Genomic DNA, 15,392 nt, shown 5'->3' with positions numbered 1-15,392 from the left:
TATTCTGACTTCTACTAACTTGGAGACATCACAAAGAATTTTAATAACAGGATGAAGAAATTATTACATATTACATTTCTATTTTGTGTAATGCCTCTCCGTTGTTACCGACGAGTCAGAGAGAGTTAAAACTCGATGAAAAGGCTGTTGATTTTTTATCGTCATGTTTGCTTTTAACTTCATTGGAGTGCTTAAGCGAGGCGGTGAGTTCCACATTTGTTCCTAATCTGCTCTGAAGGAAGGGGGCCAGCAGCAGGGCAAAACAGGCTGTGTCTGGCACTTCTGCTTATTTTCAGATAGAGTTTAAGGCAGGAGTCCAGACCTGGAGGGTGATTTAAAATAGTGTTCTTGAATTTCTACAGTACTTTTCCTCTTGAGAGGATATAATGGTGTCCTACACACTATGCCACAACTCTACACTGAATTTATTCAGGCTCCAGGTATGAAAAGGGGGATGAATTTTAGGAGGATTGAGGCTAAAGGTCACCGTGGCCACTGTTTAATGCACACAGTTGCTGTTTAATGGTACAGAGAAGAAAATGCTGCATGACTTCTTATTCAACTAAATATGCCAAGAAATAACCATGCAAAATGGAACTGGCACCTTTTCACTTCTGAAAAGTGCCAAATGATAATTAATTATTTCAAATGTCAGAAATTTCATTTAATATCTTTCCTAGAGGGCTAGTGACACCATGCCGGACTGAATGAGCAAGGACAACTCTGTTTTCTGAGTCATCATCTGCCAACCCTATGTGTCTAAGGCTAACCCGAAGAGCAGGACCAGGCCTGCTCAGACATCATTTCTTGTACAAGATCTGGCACAAGCACAACGTGCCCGAGGCTACGACTGCAGACTGCTGACAGGTGAGGCTTTCTGTCCTGCTGGTAACCCAAAATGGCCCAGCATACCCCTCCAGTCACGTCTGTGTAGATGTTACCTGTTGCTGACTCACATCCTGCCAAAGAAGTAGCAGTATCTCCTATGAGCACCAGCTCTGATCCTCACGTTGCTTCCTATCAAGTGCGTAGAACCAGAGGACTCCCAAACCTCATCTACAGCATGAGGTACTGAGATGCATGTTTATGCCACTGAGTTCAGTGACCAAGAAGCTTAGCAATTCAAGCCTGTTTTTACATATTTAATCTACATTACAAAATAATGAAAAGAGAAGATTTTTTAGCAATAAAGCAATCAATTTGTTTTCAGGGTACTTAGCACAAGCCCCCTGGATGGTTAGTTTTTCTTCTGATCTCAGTGAACTGCCTTGGAAACTTTCCTGTTTCTGAGAGCGAGAAAAAGATCCCTTTTTGCTGGCAACAACTTTAATTTGTATGCAACTTTCTTCCTTGTTTTGTCAACCTCCGACAAGGGTAACAGGTTAATTGCTGGTTTTATTGGTATAACGGATGCCAATTATAAGGTGTATGTTAAACTCCTATGTTCTAATTAAGTGAAAAAAAGCAGATCATGTATACCATCCACGCTCCGCTATCCAAAGTACCAAGAAGCTGGAACATCCCAGGTAACAGAAAACAAAAAAAGATAATGAAAATGGTGAAGAGACACCTCACTGCCGTGAGTCAGCACAGATCCAGCGCAGCCAGCTCTGAGACAGAGCTGAAAAGCCCTGCCTGATCTGAGCCAACTCCCCAGCTCTCCTTAGGCCGAGGGCTTACACGCTCAGTCTCCGCACCCGTCCCGTGCATTCACTGCGCGTGAGCAAACCCCTCCGGGCCCCGGGGCCCAGGGGCTGCTCTGCTGCTTCGGACCCAGCCCCTGCCGTGTTTACGAGCTCCAGCAGTGCCAGAGCCACCGCTGTCCCCATGGTCAGTGGGGCGTTACGGCAGAGTCCTCCCACCTCCCGCAGGGAACCCACGCGTCTTGTGGGCCACGCTCCTCACGCCTGTAACATGGTTACGGCCTGGAGGAATCCACAGAGCTAAATGCTAGTTTAAGAAGCTTACTAATGGGCTTGGCAGACAAGAAGAAGAAAATGTGTAGGATTTAACATTTTTCTTCTTTCTTTAAATCTGGAAACATTTGGCAGATGCCATTAACCTTGTGTGGTCATCTCTTCCCACGGCTTCACGAGGCTGCATAACATTCTCACCCAAAGCGCTCATTTGGTGCAAAGTTCCTCTGCAGAGAGTTTTCTTCCAATTTCCACTCCCCCCCCTTCAAGTGGTCTTCAAGAAAGGACTTGGGCACGCTGGACTTCAAATGACCCTTGAATGCTGTGCTTACTTTCACAGCAGGATGCATCGACTGCCTCATCAAATAAGTCTCAAACAGACAGGTTTGTTGATTGGAAAAGCAAAGTCTCAAGCTGAGGGTAAAGGGTATGTCAGAAATATTAGTGTAAGTACAGTGAAGGCCCTGTATCCTTGTAGAGAACAGTGCTTGCCCTAGGCTAAAGTCTGTGCTAATATTTTGAATTTATATCACATCTTCTCAGCTGATCTTAAGGGAAAAAGGACGATTGGATTTTATAGCTCAACAGCTAATAGGATTCAACAGGATTTGATAAAGAAAGAAACTGCCGTTATAGGTTTAACTATCCTGTAACAACGAATGTAGAGCTGTGCTAAATTTCAATATTTTATAAAATATTTGCACTGAAACTAGAGCTGCAAATCCATGTTTTGTGTTAATAGTTCAAAACAAAATACTTGGATGTGTAGTTGCTGATGAACTCCATACTGAGAAAAATAGATATCCTATAATTTTATAGCCTAAATCTCTGACATCGGCAGTATCTTCCACTCCAGGTGTTCCCTTCACTTCGGGAATTTTGATTCAGAGAAAGAAGAAAATCAGGACTCAGCAAAAGCTTAATCCAGAACCAAGGTAAATCAACATGAATTTAAGCACTGCTGCTTGCAGAAATATCCACTGAGGTGTATGGCACACTAACAGACCCTGGGCTGGTATTGCCAGTTCTCCCCTCTGCAATGTCTGGACTCTCCCCAGGCACGTATGAGCCTCGCTTTTTTAGCACAGGGGACCCTGTCGCAGACAGGGATTCCTTCACACTGAGAGCTCCCACCGACAGCCAGGTCTGCAGCTGCCCAGAGACGAGAGCTAACATCACAGGGCACCAAGATCTTGGCGTTTTTATCAGACTGGTTTTGAGAAGAACTCAGCTGAACTACCAGAGAAGGAAAGAATCAGTAACAATTTTTACACAGGCCTAATAGTGGGATCGACTAGAAAGGAAACAAAATATTGAAGGAAGCCTGTGAAGGACCACAAAGTTCCAGCAGGAAAATACTGAAGCATGGACGTAACTCAGCTGATTTTGACAGCTCTCTACAAACAAGACCCTTCAGAAGCTACTTCCCTCCTGATGAACTGACTGGGACAAAAAGAGCTGCTCTGCAAACTGGACCTTGCCAGAGAAGAGCCAGATAAGCATATGATAAAGACCATACCTGATCCTAGGGAGAAGATCTGACAAGTCAGACTCAGGACCCAGAAGCTATTTATGATGGCAGCAACAAAATAAACTCTCCACTATAACCTTGGAAGCAACAGGCCTGCTGAGCCAAGCATCGTCTCCTAGATAACAATCTAACAAGAAATCTCTCCCCAGCTCCCTCCCTCCCCTCCTTCGTGTGTGCATCCCTTTGATACACAGCTGCAAGGGCTGGCCAGGTGCAATCTGTTTTATTGCGTAATATGCATATAGATTTGTAAAAAATTCTTAAGACTTCAGATGAACCTGGGTTCAATGTTTCATCTCTGAGTTTCAGCTCCTTGTAGGGAAGTTCATCAGCTGCTGGCTGAGCACCATCTCCTCACTTGGAAGGCACTGAACCTCCTCTCTTCAGCTTGCAGGCACCTGAGTGAAGAAGCTGAGGTGCAGGACAACCCTGTGTATTTCTGCAAGAACAGGCTGGGCAGGGAGCTGTCTCTCCAGGGTGGAAAGGTAATTGAATGTGAATTTGCAGGGGATTCACTCGCTTGCAGTCTCTCTGAACCAAACCTGCGGGGTTCTGCCTGTGAACTGAGGACTGCAGGGAGGGAAGGGGCTGGGGATTTTTTATGCGCTGGCTGCTATGTTCTGGGCCACCGCACGCAGATGTACTTCTCCATTACTCAGCTTCCAAGTGAGGCTGGATTGCTCGTCGTGGCTTTGACTCCTTTGCACAAGTCCAGCCATGTGCTATGGAGGTGGTTTAGATGATTCTCTTCTCTTCACCACGCAAAGACAAGTCTGTTTAAACCTGCCTCCATCCCCCAGAGTAGGTGTCTGGAGTGCACTGCTGGGCAGACACCCAAGAGCTCTCGGCAATCTAAGCTGAGCCTCAAGAGCCACATAACCACTTTTCATTTGGCACTTGGAAGCAATGTAACCGCTCTGACAACCTAACGAAACCTGCCTCCAAGGAAGACTAATTAACCTCAAAAGGCATCACATTAGTGACATCACCTGGCTCTGGATTGCTAAACAAGCACCTCCGGGGCTCACCTGGGCATTTCCGAGAAACGCTGCTCCGCACCACGCAAGCGTACTGTAGCACAGCACCTGCTGAAGCTCCTACCTGAAGAGATGTACGTGCTGTCCCACCCACCCCAACGCGCACACTCCGCAAGAAGACAGGCAGCATCCATAGACAGGGAGTGCAACTCAGAGACGGCAAAAAGGCAACTGTAAGACAGTCAGATGCAGTAGGCAGTCATTCCCAATCGCTCAGTGCTCTTGACTGTCTTGCTCCCTGGAGCTGTTCTCCTCTGCCCACGTACGCCTCTGCCTGGCCCTTGACCCTCACCCAGTACCAGCAGTAGAGAGGTGTCTGACTCCAAAGCCAAGGGCTAGCCCCACGCAGTGTGTACAAAGGATCAAGAAACACCCATTCCCCTCTTCCTTTTGCCAGGGAATCGGTGGATGCTGGATTCCATCTACAGGTTTTTCCCTCTCACCACACACACAGCAAGCAATTTCCAATATACACGCTCATTACGCTCCAGTGGAGCATGCAATAAAGTCAAGGTAAGCGGCAGCCAGAGGACTGTCTGCACACAGCAGCCAATGATGGGGAAGCTGTTCTCAGCTTACAAAATCGACTCAGACACTTCCAGAAATTCACATCAGATATCCACCCTCTCTGAATGGATAATAAATACGTCTGACCCAATAAGCCAAGTGTTATCTGCGTTTCAACTACCAAATCATACAATACAGCTACACACCTGATGTAATTTTAATAACATAAGACCACAAAGAGCAATGGAGCACAGTGGCGAAAGCAGACAAGGGAACATTGATTTTCAGATTGCATTCCACTATAAACATCAAACTGCTGGCGGTTTATCTGAAATATAAGCAGACCTAAGCAGAGCAAAGGAGGCTGAAGTTCACGTGTTTAGGCTGAACAGTGCTTAATGTGCCAACCCCAGTGAATCCTGCAGGCACGCTGCCTCTGCCAGCCATAAACAGAGATTCTTCTTTCAGGACCAGTACAACTTCAGCTACAGTTGTACTAACTGTAAGAGCAGGGGTTTGACAATGTTCACGCACGGGCTATGCAACACAGGTTCCTGCCTACGGGGGGGAGAATTCAAACTTCTTCTAGCACAGATAATTACAGCTTAACTTAAGGCCTTGACCAAACTCCTCATGCTCACATAACGTAAGTTTTAACATCTGAATGCGTTCAGCTCCCACTGATTTCCTATAGTCCCAGGAAGCTCTTCAAGAACAGCCTCTGGGGAACGAGTCCATAGGAGAAGGAGGCTCACTGCTAGCTTTTTCTGTCATTTACTTGGTTATCAATCAAGCATAACATCCCTGACATCAGCTGAATTATTCCTCTTTACAATCAGCAAATCACAAGCAGAGTTTTGTACACTGACTTTATTCGAGTCATAGAAGCGATCTGAGTTTCCTTTCAGACACTACTTTCCACCTAAGGCATTTGGGAGCACACATACTATGTTTCTTTGGCTAAACCACAAGCCATTGATCCCTCTCCCCACTCAGAATGCATACGCTTCCAAACCACACACCAAATGGCACTGGGTTGAGACAAAAAGGAGTTAAATTTTTAACCTACTTCTGAACAGGTGGGTTGGACAGACCTGTATTCCTAAATCTAACAGTGGCATGAGCTAGGAAATTTGGATTTATCTTCTAGTGAAGATGAGCTCAAATGACATAACTTTAAAATGACTAAGTTCGGAACGTTACTGAAGATACCAGCCCTGGATGCAGGGAGAGCTTTCTAGCGGTGAATTCTCTGCATACTGATACACGGAGTGCTGCACGGGTTCTGCCCTAAGAATCTGCTGCTTTCTGCTGTCAAAGGCAGACACCAGGAGAAACGGGGCTTAGTGTGATAGGTCTAGTGAAAGATGCAGAGGAGAGCTTCTGCTAAACCCTGATGGCTTTGATAGCTATCAGTTTTGACCCTGTGTCACTGCAGCCAACAGCCAAATTTATTGGCACACTGAACCAACACGCGAGGGCTCTCCTTCTGTCTGGGCCAGCACAGTCTGCAGCCAGATCTCATCTTACGTATAGTACAGTGCTATTACTTATGCACAGTACTATTACTTACAATAGTGAGTACTATTACTTACGTGTAGTACAGTATTACTGTAATGCTCAGATTGCCCAAAAAATGCAGTGGCCGCAGAAAAGAGATGACTTGATTGAGCAGGTACAGCCTCCAAGGAGACAACAGTGTTTAGCTACTCCCTCGCTTCCACAGGAGTCTGTGGAGGACTCCCTACTGATTTCAGTAGCAACAGGATCATGAAGACAGGCGATTCAGTTACCTAGCTGATAAAAACACGATATTGGCATCGCTATCACATTGCTCCCAACCATTACATTTCTTGGTTCTTTCAGAAGCTTTTCAAGCACCATTTGGGGCTCAGTGAGCATTACTTCACCATCACTGCCTCCCTGAAGTGCTAAAGAAACATTTACCAGCATGCAAAGACTTACAATTTTGAGTTTACACAAGGGAAGATGCTTCTAGATTACTGTTTGTTTTTCTTTGGCAGAAATACAGAGCTGGTCACATATTGGAAGGTATTTAAAGTCTAACATTTTTCAAGGAACAAGAGCCTCTACAAAATAAATAAAGCAACAGAGCTCAATTCACCACTGGACACCTCCAATTTCACACCGGTGCAACAGTATCAAACAAATGGCCAAGAACGATTCATGGTACGGAAAACCCACTTTTCTGTGGGAGATTTGAGAATTCAATCTTGTTAGCTTATCAAAGAGCAGGTTAAGAGGAGATTTGATCACAGTCTGTAAGTACCTACACAATACCTGGTATCTGATCCTAAGCAGTTCTTTAATCTGGCAGACAAAGGTACAACAAGATCAAAGCACTAGAAGGTGAAATTAGACAAACAAACTGGAAAAAGCAGACTTTTTACTCTTTACCTAGCCCTTCAACCTGGGATGTCACAGATTGTCCATTTCGTGCATGCTCTGAGTTTGAATTTCTTCCTGCTACAGGTATGTTCTAGCACAGGCATATATCATTGGATTTTATGCTGAAATTAGCAGATGAAACTCCACGTTTTGTAGTTTAATGGAAAATCAGGCTAGATGCTCATAGACTGTTCTGTCTTCAAAATAAAGATAAATATGAAATAGAGTTATGCAAACAATATAAAATAGAGTTATACAAACATACAATGTAATAATGCCACTTATCAAATTATTTTTTGTCATTTAGAATATATTTTCTCCACAAAAGCTGTGTGATTAAGAAACAGCAGGTAAGACCTTCTTTCCTTCTGTCTGTACGGAAGTTGGCTCCCTCACTTCTTACACTCATGCAATTTATTTTGAGGGAAAGTGAGGAGGTTTGGGATTTGTTTGGGTGGATTTCTTGTTATTATTAATTTCTCCCCTATATAATTAATGTAGAGGCATCTTCAGAACTCCCACACATGGAAAAACCACATTCATAACCATGAAGATCTTCAGTCTTTAGCCTGGAATGCAGCTGACCTTTCCTTTCTCAGCCATTACAGTTTCTCAGCTTCCACAAATGGATATTGACTCTTTTTTTTTTTTTTGGAAATCTTCCATTCACAGTGTGCTAGGGGATTTCACTCAGAGTAACACATGCTCCACAGATTAGCAGGCTCTTAAAAATACGCTTGTCTTCTCTTTATGGGCTGCTCTATTAAAAAGAAGTTAACAGAAAGACACCCATTAGCTTCTGTGGGTATTGGATTGGGGCCTAAATTATTGCTAGTGCCGAACATGCACAGTCAGAAAGTATTTCAGAAAACATGTGCTATATACCGCTCTCTGAGTCTAAAGTGGATTTCCCTGAGATCCTTTCCAAACTGCAGCAACTAGCTCTGAAGAAGACATCTGGTCTCCCACAGAGCATCTCCCTCTAACGATGGGCAGGAATCAGGCGTTCCCTGTGTACTCACAGTGGGGTTTTATATCACTTATTTTGGGCTTTATGCCCTCCACACACACACACGCAGCTCTTCTATACACCAGGTTCTTTCCTCCCCATCTTGCACTGTCAGCTTCTCCTTTCTAGGCCACCAGCAGGAACAGTAGCTGCAGTCCACAAAAACCTAATTGTTAGTGAACCACCAACTTTGGTATCGTTACGTTCTTCTAAGCAGCTGCACCATACCCCATATATGCACCACATCCATACCTATGCTTCAAATTCACCTTCTCAGCTAAGGAGAAATGTCTTAACGGATTCAATAATTACATGTGATGTACAAAGTACATTTTGCAGACTCCTAAACATTTCCCTGGCAAGACCATCAGTGGGCTCGCCAGCTCATTACAGAATGCTAATTACATCCCATCAAGTGACCTGAAACTGCTGAACAGCACTGAGTTATGTATGCTTTCATGGGAAACACCAGAAAGCTAAACCTCTCCACAGCTGGCTTAGAAAAGATTAGTTTATGGAGACGTCTGCTCCTCGTCAAAAAATTCCTTCGATTTCTTTCTTTCATGTTGTACACGGACAGATCATTATTGGCTTGAAATTGCAGAATCCATTTCTTCCCCCTAAGAAAATCCACGCTAAGTCTTACTGGGTTAAACTAGTAATTTTTAAAAACTAAATGAAAACAGGCAGAAACAGCTTTCTGGAGATAAACAGAGGTTTAAAAAATAGTTTTGCTGTTAAATGGAAGCAGAAGTGCAGGCACAGAGAGCTGAATTTCTAAGTGAAACCAGAAATTGAAATCCAGTTGTGTGCCATCTAGACTGCTCAACCACCCCCACTTATTCCAGTTACCATTTCCCTGCTACTGTGATGCTCACTTGTTGCCTCTTCTCTTTAATTAGGCATCTATCCCGCAAGCTGTCTATAACAGCAGTGTCCCATTCCCTGCAACAGGGCAGGAGGTTTAGCTGTACAGAGCACTTTGCCATCTGTTCAGGGCTGGGTCTGACTTACTTACACCGCGTGTTTGAAAAGCATCCCATGTACTGAAGCCCCACTCCTAATAGGGGCCTTGCAGTGTTACTGAAAGGCAGAAGAGGAACCTGCTTAGGTATTAGTACAAAAACTAAAAATTACACATTTTTTCCAGTGCCAGGCGGGTTCTTCATTCCTACAGCTCTCCCATGACTTCCCTCAACTGGTTTTAAAGCTCTCCTGAAGGAGATAAGTGTCTATATTTACAAACAAGGAAACTGTGTAGAGGAAAAACTGATAGCAGAGTCAGAAACAGTACCTCAGCTTCCCAGTCCCAGGCCAGTGCCAAATACGCTAGGCTACACTTGTCTTTTGGGAAGCTGCTATGGCCAACTCCCTTTAACTGCTGCGTTAGTGTTTCTGAATGTGCTGGGTTTATTTTAAATATCTCTAACCCAGAAAGCGAGAGAGAGCTAGCTTGTAAAATATGCGTAAAATATGCTAGTATGCATTTCTGATTTGATGTCTATAGTATCCTGCATGTTTCATGCTGGAGAGAAAGAAGAAGAAAAAAAGCTTCGGGATAGTATCTGCTTCCAGCACACTGCTGAAATGGCAGAGGATAAAGATATGCATGGGGAAGTCAGGAATTGATTCGCAAATATGTCCTATCTGTTCCAGTTCTGGTTGCATTAACAGCGAGGCTCTTGTGAGTTATCTCTGCTGGGTATGCTCAACGCCAGTTCAGGGAAAGGAAAACCATTCATCTCCAACTCCTAAGGAAGCTCCTACCTTACCAACATTGTTGTGACACTGCTGAAAATGCCAGGGACATGTTGGAGCTACAGAGTGCAGCTCTAAACTCGTCAATATGGCGAGAGGAGCCAGACACCTCTGAAATCTGCTCACTCATCAGGTCTCTTTTCCCTGACAGTTTTAATTCAGCCCGTCTCAGAGATGCACTTTTGACCACTGCAGCATTTGTGCCCTGCTCTCCTCAGAACGTGTGAGCAGTCTGACCTCAACGGCCCAGAGCTGATCAGGGTGACAAGTGACATCTGACAAAGAGTGACAAAAGAGAATATCTGCAGAGCTAAGCTACGCCAAAGAGGACCCTGGAACACAGAGCTAGGCCCTTACCTGGAATAGCAGCACTTAGGTCCACAGATACTAACTGTTTGAATTTGATCACCACCTCAGCTCTTGAGGAACAGATCGGGACCAAAGTCAAGAAAGGACTAGCTTAGGAATACAAAGAAAGGAGCTGTCTTTAAGAAGGGATGTATTCAGATGGTCTCCGTAGTCTAGGCAAGTGTACAATATGCACCAGACTTCTTTATACGCTGGTCCCACTCAAAAAAATAATACAGTTAATTTAGTCAAATGGGGGGGAATTGTTCATCTAAAACAACTATGCAGTCCATCCCTGAAGGATAAAGAACTAGGGGGTCAGAGCAAACAAGCAACTCAACATGAGCTCCCAGTGCAATGGGACCAGCAAAGCCATGCATCAACAACAAATGGAGAGCTGAAGCAGAAAGGTCATTTAACTTGACTTGAAATAGTATACACCCTAACCCAGTTCATCTGCACTAAACCGGCAGGGAGCATTCGCAGCACCTAATGAGCAGCTGACCTAAGAGGGCAGTAACCCCAACACAGCCAGAACCCATTCTGCGATGCCCCAGGAGGGTGGAAGATGGGAAGCAGCAGTACCGTGGGAACATCCTCTACATTTCTGAGTAATATAAGACAACGTGCTTCTAACTTTGGCACTTGCAGACTTCTCATTTCCTCTGCTCCAGCAATTAACCCAGGGGATATGCCTGATGCACTGGATCACACGGCAGCAAGAAGCTCCAGAGCCCTTTGAGAAACACACACCCGTGCTGGGGCGCAACCCTGCGCTGACCCCATGCTCCAGGCATGGCCCCTTGGTGAGCCGAAGGATCCACGGACAAGCTGCACTGTCGCTATGGGCTCACCACATGGGACAGAGGTCATAGCACTCCACAGCAAGCGGGTGGCTAACGGCTCTCAGGGATTAAGTGAGCTGTCTGTAGAAGCCCCGCCAGTATAGATGTGACCAGTACAGCCCACGCTGCTTACTGGTGCAAATATTTTCTCCCACAGCACCTGAAATTTTTACACCTCCAACTTAGCAATGTTTAAATGCTTATATCTAAGCACCTGCTATGAAGCAGAAATAGTATCAGCCTTCCTTCATCCACAGAGCCATCACCCTGTGGCCTGGGAAGCCCCCAGTGACGGTGCAAAACAAAAAACTGCCAGCACGGCTTGATGTAAGTGCGTGCAAATGCATGCAGGATACATCCATTCTCCACGCAGGGCAGGGCAGGCTAAGCTACCACTGCAGCGTGTGCATACTAAGTGGAGGCTTTGCAGCGCTACCGAAGAGAATGCAGGAGGTGTCTGTTTGCACAGACAAACACAGTAGTCAGATTCAATTATTCTCTGTGGACGGCTCTGAAACAAAATGCTAACACACCAAATAGTGTTTTAATGAGAGGGTCCCATCCCTGAAGACCTGGTAGTTCAATTTATGTAGCAGAAGAAACAGGGACAGTCTTGTCTGCATAATTGGAAAATACGCCGACATACCTAAAATGTTCAGAATTGTAATACGGTTTCACTTGCCATGTGGTTTTCCATGTCTTTTTCCTTTGTTTGACTTTGTTCTGTTGTCTGACAATACAGAAGGTGAAAAAGAAATTTCTGCTGGCAGCCCCAACATACACCATATTCTAAAAATATTCAGGGTTAATGAGGGAAAGATAGCTTTTCTAAAAAATGCTGTTTTCTCGACACATGTAACTCAGAAGACATGGGAGCCCTCTGAGGTTAAAGCAAGCTGAAAATTTAAAAAGTAGCTCAGCTACCTGAAGGATGGTCTCTACAATTAAATACGGAAACGAGACAGTCCAGGTTCAGTGCTGGCTCTGCCACTGATACTTGCTCAGTCCCGCAGCCTCTGAGCCCCAGGTTATCGTCTTGAAAATGGAGTTAAAAAAAGGGAGTTCATAGCAGGCCTTCAGCAACATGATTTGTGCATGTGCTACAGCTAGTTCTAGAGGGTACTGATAAGTTAGGGCAACTACAACAATACGACTCTGTGGATCTTGCTCTGGATTCAACTTTTTTGCAAGACTAACAAGATTAACATGCCAGCTGAGACAGCCACTCCTCAGCTGTAAATCTAGAAACCTGTCCCAGAGTCCTGGGCTTAGAATGCAACATTTCAGCTTGGACCCATCTTTAGTTTAAGCCACCATGGAAGAAAATCCAGCGTTTGATTGAAACCTTTGATGTACAGAGCTCTCCTTACTGATCGAAGTGATTCTCTGCTCTTTTTTCAGAAGCAGAATGACTGTTCCTAAAGAAGAGATCACAAACGCCAATGCGCATTTTCAATACAATTATGAAATATATTTCAGAGCTCCAGATAAAAATTAATGACCTTTGCATTGTGGAGAATGCTCCAACTGGGATCACTTTTTCTTTTATTTCTTGTGCCTTACAGTACAGAGTAAAATGTCTTCACAGATATAATTGTGTTATATCACGATACTAGACAGACACGGTGCTGCGACCAGACAGTAATTTACTCACTAAGGCTCTGATCCAGTTTCCACTGAAATCAATGTAAAGGCTTCCTCTGACTGAATGGCTATTGACTGGATCAATCTTTTTGTCCTCATAGCTGGAAAACGGCAATTTTCCCTTATTGTTCTGTGACCTTGCTTTCTCATTAAACTACACTTAAGGGACTCATAAGATACAGAATACTGCATGTGGAAGGTAACTCCAGAGATTTATTATACCCAGTCATGTCTAAATAGAGCAGTGACAAGCAGGTGAACATACTTCTTTTCCAACCGTGCATTCTGCTGGCCATCATGAGAATGTCAAGTTTTATGTTATGCAAGGTAAGATCTCACACATAATATCCAGATCTCACCCCCTACAAAGCCATGGAAATATGGGCAATGGGGTGAGCTAAGGACGATGTGAACTGTAACACTGCTGGCTTTTGCTGACGTTGATTTGAATTGGACACTTCAACGCATACAACAAAAGTTTGGCTGTTTGTGCTCTTTTATTGAACTCTGCCAGGTCATCCAGCCTCTTGCTCTCGCACACAACCACATCATTGATCCCTTTCAGAAACAACCATGATCCACATCAAAAACATTCTCCCTTTTGAAAGCTGCGACAGAAGCCTGCCCCTCACTTCTCTAGTGGCCAGAACATTACAGTTGCCAGTCTGACCTTGCTCACAACCAATGGATACATATCTAATCCTGTGCCAGCCTAGTCCTTTAGCTTAAATAGTTCTTTCCCTTCCCTGCTATTAACACCCATGACGCATTTATGGACACTCATATCCTCTCTCCACCTCAGCTTTGCTGGACTAAGAAAGCCAGGCTATTTTCTTGTCCTCTCTAATGATGGCTCTTCATTCTGCTTACAATATTTTGCACCTTGCAGTACTTTAAAGACAAATTGTTATATTTTACAGCCAGATTAGGCCGTGATGACCTCCTGAATACAGGGTAATTCCTGCATTTTGGCCATAACTTCAGGTTGAACTGGGATGCATGATTAATAGGCAACAGAGAAACAAATCCGTAATACTCTAATGCATCAAGCCCCAATTGTGCTCAGGTACCAAAATGATCAGAGACTCAGTAAAGGACGCACAGAGGGTAGAGTAGTAAAAACCAGAGGCCATGAAAAATGCTGCATTGTTTTAACAAATACATGTTCTATGACACAGTGAGCATTACAAAGTGCTTTCAAAGTTAAACTTGTCATTCACCCAACATTTATAACAATATCAAGGTTTTCTTTACAAGGAAGACTCCTAGAAACAGTTCCACTTGTTTTTATTTCTGTGCAAATATTTAAAAATCATTCCAGGACTGCAGAGGGAAGACAATAAAGAAGAAAACACAGAGCTTGAAAGAGAAATTGACATAAAATAAAAGCAAAACTAGCTTTGAGTTTTCAGTCCAAATCAAAAAATATATGGAAGCCATAATGGCAACATTGGGGTTTACATTGTAGTTTGTAAACAATAACATAACGCAACAATAAGTCTTCACACAGCAGAGTACATGCATCAGCTTGGCCAGCAGATCCTCAGCGGGTACAGGTCAGCAGCATGCAGAAATGTCAGCCCCATCAGGATCCAAGACACCCTTGGACTGGCCCCTTCAAATAGAGCTGAGGCATCCCTGGGAGGCTCACACGCCTTTATTCTAATGACTCCAGTCATCTGGCCCTAAGGCTCACTCCTACTGCGAAGTGCCTTCTTCGATTCACGACTGCTTTGAAGCAAGTGGAACTAGTTGCAGATGAGGTACTAATTTTGATGAGCAAATACAGCACAACCTGTGGCTTAGCTTTAAGAGGTCCTGAGCACCCACAACTTCCATTAGCTTCCTCTGAAGCTCAGAGGCTTCAAAAGCAGAGCTGGCATGTCCTCAGGGCTTGATTTTTCCCCAATCCCGGAAGTCAGAACACTAAAGCATAAGGGTTATCAAAGGAGTGTGTGAAAATGAACCAGATTGTACAGTATACATTAAATTAATACTAAATGTGTATCTGTCTAGTGCTCCCTGCAGCTGGTCTGCCGGCAAGACACCAACCAGGACAGCTCTACAATTGGAAAAGCAGACGGGCTGTGACATTTTCATTACAAAGGACCAGGCAGGGTCTTAATGCTCACAGGTCCATTAACATATGCTTCCCAGGACTGATGCTTGAGGAGCTAAAAATGGCAAGGTACTGGATAAACCTGTGAAGGTGTTCTAGTCTGGAAAAGAGGATCTGTGAACACTGGGACTTTTCCATCACTGGCCATGTAAACACTGCTGCAATAAGGAACACACATACTGCTAAATCTGAACCTACAGCTTTCCTGTGATGCCTGGATTTAATTTCCAGTAAGCCTGCACTTTACAAGAACTTTTTTTTTTCCCAGT

General features: G+C 44.2%; 1 protein-coding gene across 5 annotated transcripts in view; it reads right to left on the bottom strand.

Annotated features, from left to right (window-relative positions):
• Positions 1-15,392, bottom strand: part of SEMA5B (semaphorin 5B) — a 278,518-nt gene that overhangs the window by 233,819 nt on the left and 29,307 nt on the right. The window lies entirely within an intron of this gene.

Source organism: Opisthocomus hoazin, chromosome 9, assembly GCF_030867145.1.
Source record: "Opisthocomus hoazin isolate bOpiHoa1 chromosome 9, bOpiHoa1.hap1, whole genome shotgun sequence".
In the NCBI taxonomy this organism is placed as follows: Eukaryota; Metazoa; Chordata; class Aves; order Opisthocomiformes; family Opisthocomidae; genus Opisthocomus; species Opisthocomus hoazin.
This window is presented reverse-complemented; position numbering and strand designations above follow the sequence as displayed.